A 14,238-nucleotide genomic window follows, 5' to 3' on the forward strand; every position below is an offset into this window, starting at 1 on the left:
ATATTAGTGTCACAGAAATTCTGAAGAGACCACAGAATTCTAAAGTAGAAGAGCGTAAATTTAGGACGCAGGGAACCGGAAGTTTGCGAAGCGGGAAACCGCATATTTCTCAAGTAGCAAGTGCCGCGAATAAGAATTCGTACGGTTTGGTCTCGACATCGTATTTTGTGCGAACGAATTAGAATTAAATTTCGATGAATTTAATTACGAGAGCTTCCTCGAATGGCTCGTACTCTGTAAAATTGATTTGCAGATTCCTATTGCACGAACGTCGGTAACGCGATTTCCAGTCCCGTTGGTTGGTAAATTTTGACTCGGACGGCGGTGCCACCTTCGGCTGTGTTTCGAAAGCTGCCTGGACTTTACGAAACTCGCAGATCGATATCACGCTTGATAATCCGCCATCTTTCTGAAATTTCATCCTCTACTTCCTCAAAACCGAGCCAAAAATCTCTCAAAACTGTCCGGTCTCGCGTATCACGTCACTCGACGTTCTTCTCCAATTTAAAGAAATATCGTAGAATTTCAAAGGAAGAATTATCCAAACGCGATATCCTTTTGCATTTTTCACAGACTATACGCTCTTTAGTTTTACACTTTTGATAATAGAAGTTCGTCGTACTTAACTACAGACGATTCTAAATAATTACACGTAAAACGAGAACTGTATTCATTGGTAGAAAGAAAAATCATGTTAGCGTAACTATGAATAAGTTAACCGAGTAATTATAGATTTCTGCAGATGCAGCGAAACCAGCACTGTAATTATAGACAAACTAGAAATCATAATTGTACCGATAAATAAACCAGCAATTACATAACCACGGTTAGAAATAAACTTCAATTCGCTACAAGTATCTATAGATATACTGGGAATTTTAGGTACATAGATTTCGCTATATATATAGCAATATGCATACTATGTATACGCATACTAAGACCAGCACTGTAATTACCGATAAACTAGAATCTATAATTCTACCAATAAACGAAGCCGAAACTGCAAACTACGTAACTGCGATTGCGAATAAACTTCAAATAAGTACAAATGACTTTAGACATATTGGAAATTTTAGCTGTCTGTATAATCAAACCAGATGTCATAATAGCTAAACTAAAATAAATTAAATAAACTAAAAGCTACGACTGTAATTACAAATAAGTCAAATAAGTATACAATAGTTAGTATAGCTGTGCTGAGAGATAGAACCGTGATAAGTTAGAAATTTAAATTATAACAAATTACAACAGTTAACTGTGGCTAATCTAAAAACCATATTGGTAACTGTAACATTTTGAAAACACAAATTCTAAAAATTACTGTAAAATAAATTTTCAATAATTTTCAATTAACTAGTGGTACATTTCCAATTAACGGATGTTAAATGAGATGCGTAGAATTGTACAGGTATCACTCAGGAATTTATAGTTTCCAATTCCTTGGAATAAATGTAATGGCCCTTGTAAGTGGAATGAGCGCGTATGTAGTCAGACACGGCATATATTACTCAATGCTCCACTTTTAAACTTCCCATCCAATTATCTTGAGCTCGCGTTTCCATTAAAAAATATACCGTTTACAAAGCTGCTCCCTTGAAAATTCCAACGTTCATTTTTCTTTAACTTTGCTCGTCTCGATTTAATTCCCTCGCAGATTTCGCTTTCGGATTTAACGATCCTGCGAATCATCGAAATATCAGAAATTTATCATTAAGCTTCTCATTGTTCTAGCTTTACTTTATCGTATTTGTAGAACAATTTCTAAAGCCTTGCAACTGTATATTTCATATGAAATTGGATATTGTTGATCTTTTTTTTGCCGCGATATCGTGAAATTCCGTACGTGACTTCCAATAATCTGAAATCCTCGTGATTTCGTTCTCTTCTTTTCTCAACTAGCATTTATTAGCTTTTTCTTTCTTATTTTCTTCGTACTTTAACATTAATTAGATTACAAAACATTGTCCTTTTTCTTATTTTTGTCGTTTTTAAATGCTTCCTAAATACTTTGTTGATATTTGAATATTTAACGTTGATCGTCTATTTATTATATTATAAATAGAATTAAATATCATAAAATCAAATATAAACCTTGAAATGAACCGAAACTTTTCGAAAATTTTATCAAATTTTATACAACGAAATGTAAGATAGATGAAATAGAATTAAATATAATAATTCACGCTGTGTTCATCCGGTAATCCAATGGTACTAATTAAAAGTTCCAGTTAATTATTCTACGTTTGGTTTCACAAAATTTCGATTATCGAATATCATGGAATATTATTTAATTAACTCACCGATATTTCAAGAGTAAAACAATTTAGAAATGCAGTCGTTGTATAGTCGAGTCATAATCATTCTCCTATCTCGTTCGCGCTTCTATTTAACTAAAATATCTGCAATGCTTCAGTCTGTTGTAAGCTACGCCGAGAATGCCAACCTCTAAAACGCTATCTCTCTCGCACGACGCAAATTTAAAGCTCGAATTAATGGCACTGTGTGACCCTTTATTAAATCTTCGTCGTTGTAAACGTCACGCGAACCTACCACCAACAAATCGATTTGTAAATTGCAAATAGCTTTGTTTCATTTTTAAATCTCATTTCCGATACAATTTCCCTTTTGGGGAAATAAAAAGATTTCAGACTTGCCAATTAAATCATCTCGAATCTTTGCAGGAGAAACGAAATTCTCTTCTCTTTTCGTTCTGAAAGAGGGGAACCAGTTAATTTTTCTACAACATAAAATTCTTTTATCTTCTTGAAAGTAATATAATGTTACCTCTTAAAAGAATAATGATTAATTGTTGGTGGAAAAAATGCTACCGCTCTCTGATATCTTCAATTATACTTTTTCGTTCTCCCTGCGCGATGATGAAGTTTTATTAAAGTCTATACGAAACACCGACAGCGTATTACTCATGACAGTTAATGGGCTGCAGGCTATTCAATTTTTCATCAGCCGCGTAAATGGCGGAGGAGTTGGAACGGCTTCGTACAGTTAATGAAAGTTTCTAGTGTGAGGCGTTGTTTCCAATTTTTCTCGATATCCACGTGGAAACTATTTAAAAGTCAATTGATCGACTCGACTTTTCAAGAACCTCGTCTTGCGTGTCACAGATAATAATGTTCGAGGTTCGTTCACAAACCAACCAATTTCGGTATTTAGATTAGTTTCAATGCCTCACGTGACTCGGAATTTTCCCACCATTTTACACCAAATTACCGTCGGTCGATCACAAGATCGAAAATAGACTTCGTTAAATGAAAATAACAATTCGAAAGGAAATATGTTTTACCAAGATAAAATTGATTCTACGCTTCCGAGTCTCTTGCAATGGAGACTTTTGACTTTAAGTGGAACGTATCCGTATCTGATCGGACGCAGAATATCGTTTAAATCGCAGGAAGTGGAACAAATCGCAACGAGTCCAACGGAAACGGAAATAACAGAGTCGTAACAAACTGAATAAACGACAAATGATGAACCAGTTTCAAACTTTTCTTTCGATATCGTGTTGACTTTAAAGGCCAACCAGGGTGATCTGAATTTCCTTTTTCGCTTTTCACGGTTTCAGCCCACGCCATCTAACCGGCTAGTTGAAACAACAGTGGCGTATTACCAATCTGAGTCAGCCAATATTTACATCGTGCGCAGCATCGATTGTCAGTCCGAATACTTTCCGCACTTTCGATATTTGCGCAACTCATTCTCGCCAGGCCTCGAATTCTTCGCTCGCATATACAGTAGAAACAGAATATCGTTTGAAATTCTATTCGCTTGGATCTCCGTGTTTATCGAACGCAAATAACAGGGATATTATTGCCATGACGGAGCATATTGCGAATCAATGAGTTTTTAACGGAGAGTAAGAAGTTAATCGACGAATGACGAGTAGTGGTCGATCGAAATAGACAATGGTGAGAAATCTGACAACTGTGAGTGGGAAAAACTTCATTTCACTGACTTATTTGCTCGTACTATTTGACTAGATTAAATTTACATTTGTTGTAATTTATTGGTAGACAATTGGATATCAACGATGTTTTCTGTTTTCGAAATCTTGCTTTATGTCTAGCTTTTACTAAAAATTATTCTAATTAAAATAAAATAATTTGCGACAAAGTTATTCTAATTTCTAGAAAAGATAGATAACTTGCTGTACGTCTAGCTTTTACTAAAAATTATTCTAATTAAAATAAAATGATTTGGGACAACATTATTCTAATTTTAGAAAAGATAGATAACTAAATTTGTAGAAAATTGTCTTTTATCAGGGTATTCAGAAGAGAACCGTTCTTCTGCTGATATGAGAAACTTTATTAAAGTCAATATCACAGATTCAAGGTATATTTATATAACCGTAACAAGATATTAGAAAAATAATGGTATACCGGATCCATTAAAGATTTCTGTAACGTTTGAAATAGATTTATTGCGAAAGTTTTCAATTCCTAGGGACAGTATCCTCTTATTTCTTGAAAGAAAAATCCGTTTACCCTCTTTCACTGTCAACTGCATTTTCGTTTTCTGCGTAAGGATAAGACCTTATCGAATATACTGTCAGAAATAAAAGATATATTCAATCAGCTGTGTATACCAATAACGCAACAAAAGTTCGAAGCATTATTAAATATAATAAAACAGAAACTAACGTTTGTTGGAATATTTAAGAAAAACTTATTGCGAGTTTCTTCAATATCCGTTGGTAACTTTCACTCGGACGTTGGATCAATTTTTCATTGAAAAAATTTTCGTTCATAAAGTTCTAAAAGGAAGGTTCAAGAATCTGCGAAGATTCTTTCACAACTTTTGAAAATTTTCAGAAGATTCCCTAAAAGTTTCAAGAATCTTTTAAAAGAGAAAAATATAAGAGATGTTACTGAAAATTGTAGTCACCTGTTCTCCGACTATATCCAACTCCAAGTATCAATTTTTAATTTTGTCCCCTACAAATTTTATCAAAATGTATTCTACAAACTTCCATAGTAATCTTTTCAATCTTTTCTCTGCAAACAAAGACTTTTGTATTTAAGCAGAATATACCTGTAAATGCAGGCCAGACTCTGCAAGGTTCCAATTGTTTTCGCATTTTAATGAGCCAGTTCGTCGAATCGACCTACAATAATTAAAATCCTTTATATTCCACCGTCTGTCGAAACCTTAACACAGTCAAACAATCCCACGTAACCTAACCTGAACATAACCTCAACCTTACCTGAACATAACCTCAACCTAACCTGAACATAACCTCAACCTAACCTAGCTCAGTGCCTAGTTACACGAACGAGATTTTTAATTTCCTACACGTTCCATTGAATCAGTTCACGGTTGCTAAATTCCGTCGTATTTCACAGTTTCACCTGATATTAGTGCGACTGTGTGGAAGTTTCCCGATGAACTTTCTGCGAACGTCGCTCGGTATTCTCGTTTGATTAGGGTTTGCCATTCGAATTTTCGGAGAGGCATCCCTTTTGCCCTTTTCATTCGCGACCTTAATTACATATCAGCAGACTAATTGATTTATCGATCAGTCTACGCTCGTCTGGCAAAGATACAGACACGTTTCAATGCTTCCGGGTAAATCCAGTTTGTTGTCGTTATCGGTGACCAATGAGTTAACGTTTCGGGCTTCAGAAATTTTCCTCCGATATCGCTTTACTTCCTACGGATTCGTATCGTCACGTTTTTGGCAGTTTGAATACCTTTTATTTCATTTTTTATTGGAAATGTATAAGCGTAGAGGAAATTTAGAAATTGTTAGGTTTCGATATCTCAAAAATCTTTCCTCTATTTTTATTAGACCGACGGTGGTTATTTTTGCTGATGGACAGATTTTCATTGAATTTTTATTGGAATTGTATCAATGTCCGCCTATCTTTTTACTGGATATATAAAAGACAGTGCAGTAACATGGGGATCTTTGTTCAGATTTTAGTTAAAACGTACAAACGCAAAAAATATAGAAATTTGTATATTTTTATTAGACATTTCTTCGTTTGTTTCCGGTTTCTAGAAGAATATTTGATTTCTTTCGTTTGATGACTATGCAGAGTGATCGTATATAATAAAACTGCATTTGTAAAAGTTCTTTTACAATTTTCAGTGCCTAGAGAAACGCCATTCAATTTTCATTTCCACGAAATCGTACAGTCGTCGATGTACCTGTGTTCAAATTTCTACTCGTCTCATATTTTCATTATTTCAGGTGTTGCTACTGTGTCTCGTTTGAATTATGCTTTGGTATTTCTCGTTACATTAATATCTTGCTAGTTTTAATATCCGTTATGGAAACCAGATGTAACTTTTTCATTTTGATAAAATTCGTTATAAATGCATATTCCCTTGATTCACTTACTGCCATTGTAAAATGGTTAATTAAAGGAACCTGCGTATTAAACTTTTCATCGGTGCACTATGCAACCTTCCATCAAAATGTAAGCTAATTGCTTTGAACGTGCAATCGAATACATTTCTCAAACAGTGCCATCCTTTACCACAGAATAATCTCGTTTTTGTCTTTGACGTTACTGTATATTCCGTTCTATTAACTTAATTAACGAAATCTAATTCAATTACTAAATTTGACTAACATGCACATTGATGTTAAGAATAACCATATTATTATTATTATTATTGTTACCTTTAGTGTTAGTGTTAGTGCTAGTGTTACTATTACTATTATTATTATTATTATATTAGTAGAAGTTTCTCAAATACACCAATAAATCTTTTTTTATTATTACTTGATTATAGTTGAGATGGTCGTTTTGAATATTTTTTGCCAGATTTGGTAGTCCTGTTAAAACAAAACCTGTTTCATTTTTATTCCACGTTTAATGCAACTTCATTTCCGTCTCCCGTTTCTTTTTCGATTCTTTAATTAGCCGTGGAAGATAATTGGAGCAACATTATCCAATTTTTTCTTCTTTCTGGAAATACCGATATAAATTTGCAGAATATTCGCGAAAAGCACACGGTCTCCTCGGTCGATACCAATTAATGACAAAATACGCATTTCCTTAGTTGTCAGCCCACGCGACCCGTATTTTCTTAGTTGCCAGCTCAATAAAGTTGGTATTTTCATCAGCTTTGCCGAATGGATGATAAACTGGTTCCTAAACAGATATAAACGAAATTCTATTAGATTGATCTCTTCGATTGATCGCGATAGAATTGTATTTGTATTCAGAATCAAACGCGATCAATCGGAAACAGAGAAAATTAAAACGAGAAACTAATCGTCGTACTCTATGGACGAAAATTAAACGGAAGGATCTCCGACAAGGTGCAATGAAAATTCGAAGAAATCAATGGTGTCGATCGTCTCGGACGTTATCCGAATTGGCATCTCTTTGATAGAAAACGGAAAGGCGAAGAGCTGGCTGTTATCTGACAAATTAATCCTCGCCCTGCCGTGTTAGAACGAGTTGAGATTTTCCGCGGTGACGTGTTTCACGTAGATAACGCTCGATCGCGCGTGCTGAAACTGGCGTGTCAAGGATCTCTATAAATAATGCCGGGATCGTACGAATTCGCGAAGACGATATGTTTTCATTCGATACATATTCGATCGAATGCAACGGGGTTGCATTTCCTGATATTTACGTACGATATACACTTCCGCTCTAAAAATTGTTCAACGATTATCGTGTTTGCTCTGAAGCTTGGAAAAATTATATTATTCAACTTGATACGTTGCGTGAAGAATTTAAAAAGCATAAGGAATTAATACATGGACAGTTACATTAAACAATTTTTTGACCCAACGTCGTGCTTGTAACGACGTCGTCGATGCGGAGCAGTTTGTCAGTTTATTTTAGAATTAAAAAAAAGTTGCAAAATCGTTGGAGAATACTTTGCCAGAGAGACAGGGGAGCCAGGGAGCAACCAGGTTTACGTTTGCGATCCAGAATTATCAATTTCCCACGCGTCCGCGCTCTTAACAATCTACCTCCGTGATAAAGCCATCAACAGCCGCTTATCTATCGCGGAGGCCAACAAACAAGTTGCCTAAGCTAGTCACATACAGTCCCCTGGCGATTAGAACGGTCGAACAGTTCCAAAGATAAACGTCGTTTCACCAACCGACTCTCCTCGAAGGCAGAATTAACTTGAATCGAGTTTACGTGACAAACATAACCTCAAACTCAGCGGCCAAATGATTCCTTCCTTCTTTTCCTATCTTCGGAGCTTCTAGACTAGAGATTCCGTGTCAAACTGGGTCGCACGTTCGACGATTTTGGTTAAAACGTCTTTCTGTTGCTTATCGTTGACTAAATATAGCGTAGATGATGATCTTACTATTGCGGCTCCATCTACACTTGCCACTAGATAGAGTTACGCTATATACACTTTCTGCAATTGTCCTCTTTATCGTTGCCGTCATTCCTGTCATTTCTTATTCCGCGCAGATAAGAAACAGACTAATTGGACCCGGTTTGACACAGAATATGAAGTTGTTGTTGTTGTCGTACGATGTTTGATAGACTTGTGCGATAAAAACATCACGTATATTCCGTCTGGAAGTTCTTTCCAGCGTGGGTCCCGATGTCGAAGCTAACGCGACTAAGCATCACTTGTATCGTCGCTGTTGATAGCGCAAGTAGGTAGCAAGGAGGAGCACAGAATGAGAAGATCAGTCTGGCATATCCGCAGCACGATTTCGTTCGAGTCTTCTGTTAGACACGTGCGAGATGGTTTGTATAGTGTCAGAATTTAGGCTGTTAAGAGAGCGTGTAAAGTGTGTAATATGAGACTCTAGATATAGTGTCCTGCACTATTGGGATACCTGTGAAAGCCACTGACAATATGAAGCAACGATATGATCTTATTTAGATATGGCGACCAATGTAACCAAATGTAACCCAATCAGACCCTCGTTTCTTTGCCTGGTTAGCTTTTTATCTCAGTACAGTACAATCTGTCCTAATCTGAAGATTAGAACCCACGCGTGTTCTGCATCAACTTTCCAAGGAGTCTACGGAAGATTTGTAGTGGCACTCGACGGCAAAGCTTTCCAACGGTTTCTGTCCCGTGGCTTGCTACGCAAAGACCCTATCCTTGTCTGGACAACGGCAGCACTGTGGTTAGCGTAATTGGTTACGAAAGCTCCAGACCCAGGTTCGAATCCCGACACTCATAGTCCTATTTTTCACGATTCCTAAATGAGAAGAAGGGAGCCGTTCGGATGGTTGGAAGAAGATCCCCTAACCCGGATGATGGCAAAAATCTTATACACCAGCGGTACCTATCACGACCGACCTATCCACCTCAGACTAAAAGGGAAACTGAATTTGTCTTTCCTCTTCTTTGATCTGGCCTCTATCACACTGGTCTTGTTATACAGATACGATCGTTTTGTTAGCTCATAGTTGGTCTTTAGGTTGGTTTATCGCTGGTCTTTGTCGGTTTAAGAATTTAAGCACAGCGACATTGGAAGCATGCAAATAGCGTTCTCATAATCCTGGATACACATGGAATAATGGTGGCAACCGATCGTGATTTTGATGGATAACAGCTGGGTTTGGAACACGACCAACGATACTTCGTGATAACTTGGATGAGACCACTCGATGTCTATTTGAGTTCGATCATTCTCTGCCGGTTCGATCAGCTGTGCTGATGTCATAAATTCAAATGTGGCCCACTTGACGTCAGTATTCACTGAAAATCATCCAACGGGGATATCCAACTCAGATTTATTACGGTAAAATCATTGCCTATAAGAGCCAGGTTTCAATATGATTAATAGGTGTAATCGGTTTGAAATGAACAGTTATAGGAGTTTCAGGAGAAGAACCGTTGGAATTGTAGTCGGATAGAACGTTTCAACATTTGCATTTTTCCAGCGTGTAATGAAAATTCCTTTCCAAAGGGTTAAGGGTGCGTGGAAAAATGGAGCGACAGGAAATTCCTAGCGACGAACAGCTTTGAGAATTTTTTCGTAAATCGACAGTTAACTGTAAAGTCGATTGGAATTTATTTGAATTAATCTTCCGTTTGAAAATTGTTTTAATTACACGCCGACTCTAAAATTATTTCATAGATTCGGGTGTATGATTCGGCTAGTAATATTACTCGATTCGTGGCTTTAGTTGGATGTTCGAAACGGTAAGAAGCTTTGTTAGCGTCAGTAGTTAATTACAAGACAGAGATATTTGATAAATTTACAGACAGATATTTAATGGATTGAAAATTAATGGACGTAGAAGTGTAAAGTTTCGACGATAATATTATTGTAATTACGAGTTTAATGCGAAGTTTTCAAATGAACCGAGTACTCGAAAGCATAATGATGGATAATTGGGAAAGGAGAATTTCTGGTAAATTGAGAGAAAGGTGTCACACGGATTCGAAATTAATGGATCTGAAGGCAAAGTTCCGCAAGTACGGCTATTAGTATTCTGGTTTTATCATATACTATATCGCAACTTCACTGATAAATGGAGCAATGCGCAGCTTATCAGCAGCGATGGATAAATATGCGAGGCAAAAATTTTCAGTAAAACGAAAGACAGACTTAACATGGATTCGAAATTAACGGATCCAGTCGCAAGCAAATAAAATGATTTTTTCGCTCAGCAAGTAGAATCATTCGCTTTCGATCAAAAATCCTACGATAGATGAAATTTTTAGTGATCTGTGCACAAGTGTAAAAGACGTTCAAGTTGCTAACAGATAATAACTACGAAGCTCTGCGTTATTAACATTGGGATTATAGTTTATAGTTAATTGTGTGACAAAATGAAATACTAAGAAGCTTATGGCTATCGCTAAATAATATTTCCTGCTACTAGTGATAATTCTGTGACCCAGTTCGCAATAAGAGGTTAAAAAGCAACAAACGCGAATGGTTTGGAAAATCACAAGATAGTTGCAGATTGACGCTCTGACAACACGTTTCTCAGATTATGACTTTATGGTTTAATGAATAATTCATACGAACGACTGCAGTGAGCAACCTATTAGGAGGATGTTTAGGAGGATAGATGTAAAGGTTGAGAGTAAATATCCTTGAGATAATAGCTGTGTATTTCGCGTATTAATAATTTATTAGCAACCTTGCGTATGCTCCTTCGCAAAAATAAATAAATTCGCTGGAGTAATTTGAATGTTCTTCGAAACAACGTTATACACGCCGCGATACAAAATAGTCGTATGCGAAACAGAGAGAAAATTACTGTTATCGAGAAATTTCCTCAATTTCAAATATCTGAAAATCGCCACAAAGTTGGCAAGTTCGATCGAAAATTTTGAAAACGATAGCCAAGCACTCGCAGTGGCTCGTAGCTGTTTAAAAGCGAACATTTTACGTCACGATCGTCATCGCTAGAAAGTCATTGGTTTTCAGTTACGAAAGAAGGCAAAGAATTAAACATCACGAATCGAGGAAATGCGAAAATGCGCGATACAAAAGTCGGTGCACTTACACGATCTTTGTATTAACCGAACAATTGCTCCGAATCTGGCGATCGAGGTCGAAGAAGGCGGGTTTTCATCGGTGTTGCGCCGGAAAATGTGGGAAATATTGGAGGACCGTAAAGTGGCGCGTGTTGAAAGCCAGAAAGCCGAAAATAATATCCGGTTACATGGACGTAAATGAGAGATCGAATGGCGTGCATGCGAGTAAATCTGTTTTTCGTGAAGCGTATAAAATATTCAGGGGAGCGAGTTAGCACGCGTAAAACTGAGAATACGTAGAACGGCGTATAGATGAAACGAGATTAAAATCGAAGTTCAAACGTTATTTGCCAATGTGAACTTTGAATTTAACGCATTTTTGTGTTTGCAGTAGGCTCGCGCGCTAAATGCAGTGGGCCGAGCCGTAATTTTTCAGCGATTAATTGAATCAAACTGACGAAACGTCGATCTCTCGTATAATGAAACATCGATAGACAGAACTAAAAATAAATTCGAGATCGAAGCGTGGCAAATAATATTGCGAAACGTAGCGAAACCGCGGAATTTCAACTCGGTTGTTCGAAATGGCGAAATTAAAAGTTACGAAACTCTGCCAGTATGAAACTTAAAAAGTTACAAACTTCCTCAACGATCGAACCGAGCAAGCACGAAGCTGCAATTTAATTACTCGAAAACATACAGAATCAAAAAGCCATCGAAATGTTGCAATTTAAAAATCAGCGGCTGTAAAATTCTTCCACCGAGGTTGGACCAGTCGCACAGTTGCAATCTCAAAATCAGAAATCGCGGAATTTTTCAATTTCATATTGCCATTCCACTTTTGAAAGCAACAGAGATCCGAAAATCAAAGGACTGCGTTAGAGCCCGTAGGCGAATGAACGAACGCGAAGAAGGAAAAGGAAAAGGAAAAGGAAAAGGGTTGTTGTACACGGTCGTACGAAAATATTGCAAGATACGGTAAATATTTGCTTTCTGGTCGGATACAAGGTAGACAGGTGGATTCACGTAAAGTGCAGCCGCATTTTGGAAGCAAGCCATCTTTAACTTGAGCCGACTAAGTCGTCCTGCGGCGGCATAGCGAAATCACAAAGTTGAAAGTATCGAGATCTGTATAATTTTGTGTGCTACACTGGATTAACCGCGTAGTAGTGACACACTTATGCGAATATGAGTGTGTGGGAGCATGTGCGTCTCGAAAAACAGATGAATGTAACTGTCGGCGGTGTAGTATGAAAGATGATGAGACGAAGAAAGTGCTGAGACGCGTGCAAATGTATATCGACGAAGATCCTGGGAATCGTTTGTTAAATAAATCTACGACTATTTTGATATAAATTCTAAGCGTAACGTTAGTGTTCCTTTAGTTTTATTTCGGCGATTAAGATTCACGATTGTCGACAGAAAGCTACCAGGACAATGAATCCTTCGTACACTGTGATACGGAGTACAGCAGTGGAATCTCGCTGACAGTTTACCTTCATAAGCTTCTTCTTTCGCTGGATGGCCATTTTCATAGCGAGCTCTAATGCATCTCCGAGAAACTGTCAAAATATTTACGAAATGATAAATTTCAACACCGTGTACCGCTTCCCACTACTTTTAGAAACGATTTACGAACATCGTTCGAACTTTACGTGAATATACTCGTGTATTTTGAAGTAGAAAATATTTACATTGAAACAACCTAAATATATATATATAGGATGTAAATATATTTATATAAAAGTCTATCGATTTGCGTAGTTTGGTCGAAAATTGTCACCGCGTAACAGCGTTGATTTTCGATGTTTATGAATATTCGGTTGACAACTAAGTGATTGCCAAGTGACAAATTTAGCAATTTGTAGGAAATTCGCCCTAATTTTAACGAATTATGTCGTTTATTATGTGCAAACATGACAAATAGGAATGTACTGTTTATTATTAATAATCGATAAAAAAGAAATGTTTCTAAGAAGTCAACAAATTTTTCGCAAATACTAATCTTTGTAATTTTCTCAGTACATAATTCCAACGAATGAGAATTTCTTGCGTACGATTGCCAAATAATTATCGATTATCTCGGGGTGAAATTTTGTCCACGTTTCTCCTCGTATTTCTATTCCATGAATTTCGACATTCCTTTGAAGGACGGTGGTGGTGGTGGACCGGCGTGTCCAGAACGTTCAGACGTCACAGGAAATAAAAGTGGAATTTGGTGCGGAAAGGAATATTGCGAAGGTGATGGTGGAAACGGAATCCGTATGACCAAACGATCGATCTTTTTCTTTTTTCTCGGCTACCATTATTTACTTGATAGAGTCCAAAAGAGAGTTCATATTCCTTTGGAAACGTGGAAATCGATAAACGTACATTTTTCCATATTTATGTTCCCTCTAACATGTGTCAAGAAACATAATATATAACCTTCTAGTGAATTTTTTCGTATCAAACGTCCAGTTGTTATCAGGTTTGTAATGTAAGACCGTTAGAATTGTTGAAAATAATTCGACTCCAGAATGCTAGAATTATTTACAATTTTCAATTTAATATGAAAATGAAGTTTTGGTATAAATTTTGTAAAAAGTGGCGTTTCTTTGCAGCATTTCTTGAAAGAAACCGATCGTTAAACGATAGAAGCGGAATTTTTGCGATATACAGGAGAAATAATTCAACATCCTGGATCTTACGCTACAGATATACGGAAGACTCACGAAACGCAATTTTCTGAACCTTCGTGAACTTTGAGATGAGAGAAATCGCTGTTTCTTTGAAGCAATGGCCGTAAAGAATACATATTTCCTAGCAGAAAGAGCAGCTCTATATTCCCTT

The 14,238-nt window shown here is 36.8% G+C and overlaps 1 protein-coding gene across 10 annotated transcripts in view; it reads left to right on the forward strand.

Annotated features, from left to right (window-relative positions):
- Positions 1-14,238, forward strand: part of dnc (phosphodiesterase dunce) — a 396,997-nt gene that overhangs the window by 203,353 nt on the left and 179,406 nt on the right. The gene's annotated exons all lie outside the window — the stretch shown is intronic.

This window comes from Bombus vancouverensis, chromosome 16 (genome assembly GCF_051014615.1).
Source record: "Bombus vancouverensis nearcticus chromosome 16, iyBomVanc1_principal, whole genome shotgun sequence".
NCBI classification, from domain to species: domain Eukaryota; kingdom Metazoa; phylum Arthropoda; class Insecta; order Hymenoptera; family Apidae; genus Bombus; species Bombus vancouverensis.